We start from the raw sequence: 2,044 nt of genomic DNA, 5'->3' as shown, positions 1-2,044 counted from the left end.
GTACGTGCCGTATTCTATTTATCGTAGATTATGTTGACGTTAGGATATGTTATTCGTCTGGTTACAGGATCGACAATCTCATGAGGTCCTACAGATTTTGTGTGATAGGCATATGTTTCCTTTAAAGCATGTATCCTATAGTTGCGTGTCCTACTTTATAATTTTTGTTTGTGCTCTTACCAACATACATGGTTTGTGTTTATGTTGTATTATTTGTTCATATGATCAAGTGTTTATTGATACTATGGATGAGGAACCCATTTGAATAAGAAAAAATGGGAAACCTGTCCCTATATTGCACATATATAAGAAACAATTATTTCATATGCTACATATAAAAAACACTGCATTATGATTACCATGCATACAACATGTGGCAAAGATCTTTATAAAATGTAACAGTGCTGTTTTTTGTTTTTCCGCACTTGAAAAATTGTGGCACCGAATGAATATCCCCCTTTTTTGGCACTATCATATTGTACACGATAATAACAACATACGTCATGTAGAATGTAACGTGGACGCATATAGTGATGCAAGGTCCCCTACAACATCATCTACAGGGACAGGCGCCCTGAAGGGGGACAGGGCACACGCGTGGTGCCGCGTGTGAAATATGTTTGAGCAATGGTGCACATATAATTCGTTATGCATAAATTCGTAAACTGGTCGCTCGTACTCATGCCCGCTGTAGTGCACAGTCATGTTCGTCACGGAGCCGCTGGGGTGCTGTCTGCAATTGTGCATTGCGCTGAGCGAAGATGTGCTATGTGGTTGTTCGGTGTTGTTCCCGCGCGTTATGTCCATGCGGCACGGTAGTGTGCATGAATGCGTCGTACGCCTTGGCAACGCGAGCCCTGCATGCGGAGCCTGCGCGCGCGCGCATGCCGACAATACATGATGCTGCTGCAGCTACTGATGGCTGCGCGGAGGTTCCGCCTGTAGTGTCGCTACCCGTTTTGCATATTAGGCCTGGCGCGTGCTGTCGTGCGCGGAGGGCGCGGTACCGTGGGCATCGTCCCATGCTGCATGTGTCTTATGTGTCCACTGTGCACGCATGGTGCGTGTGCCGCCTGCGCTCGTGTGGCCTGTGTGGTGGTTACGTTGCGCGCGGTGGCTGCTGCTGCAGGGTTGTGCTGATGCTGGGTACATGATGCGCCAGGCGGCCTTGTGGTCCAGGCGCAGGGTTCTATACTGCGCGCGCGGTGCTGACAGTACTGTGTCCCGCGGCGCGAGCACATGCTGCGACGGTGGTACAGGCTGCGCATAGTGCTCGCGCGTGGCGCACGTGGTGGGCTCAGTTGCGTGCATCTGATGCATGCGGCTCCCGTGCGCATCTGATACCAGGCGCGCGGCGCGTTCACGGCTCACGCCGCGAATTGTTCGGTGCACTGCCGTGGGCTGTGCACTGCACGCCTCATGTCCTCGTGCACTGTTCTTGCCTGCTGCACATGGTACCTACCGCTTTTGGTGATCCCATCTATTTTGCGCCACTGCTTGCTGTCATGTTGCCGCCTGTGATTGGGCTACTCCTGCGTCCACTACACCTGCGGCGTGTAAGCAGCATTCTTCTATTCCTGTTCTGCTGCGCTTGTTGCGCATACCGTTTCATGTCCCCCTGTTGCCTTCGTGCCTGCGCGTGTGCTGTGCACGCCGCGGTTGTGTCCACCTGCCCGTGGTTCACGCACCTTGCACTGCATTGCCGACGTGTTTCGCACTTTTTCGAGCATCCTCTCCCATGGCACCTCCTTTGTTTCCCCTTGTAGCTTGATCCTGCGCGCTTCCCGTGATTGTGCTTTTTGCTCGTACACGTGCCGTAGTTTGTACTTGTGTATGCTGTCGTGCAATCGTTTTCACGCAGTCCCGCGCGCGTTGTGCTGCTGCTTCTATTCCTCTTTTTCGCCACCGCGCCGTGCTCTGGCATGCGCTTTTCCATGTCCCTTTGTCCATTGCATCGCGCACATGCGAGTACCCTTCACGCTTTTTCTATATGCCACTGCATCCAATTGCGGCCTTCTGTGTGATTTACCTTCGGCTTATATGC

The sequence above is a fragment of the Plasmodium fragile genome (genome assembly GCF_000956335.1).
Source record: "Plasmodium fragile strain nilgiri unplaced genomic scaffold supercont1.154, whole genome shotgun sequence".
NCBI classification, from domain to species: Eukaryota; Apicomplexa; class Aconoidasida; order Haemosporida; family Plasmodiidae; genus Plasmodium; species Plasmodium fragile.
Note: the sequence above shows the minus strand (reverse complement) of the source record.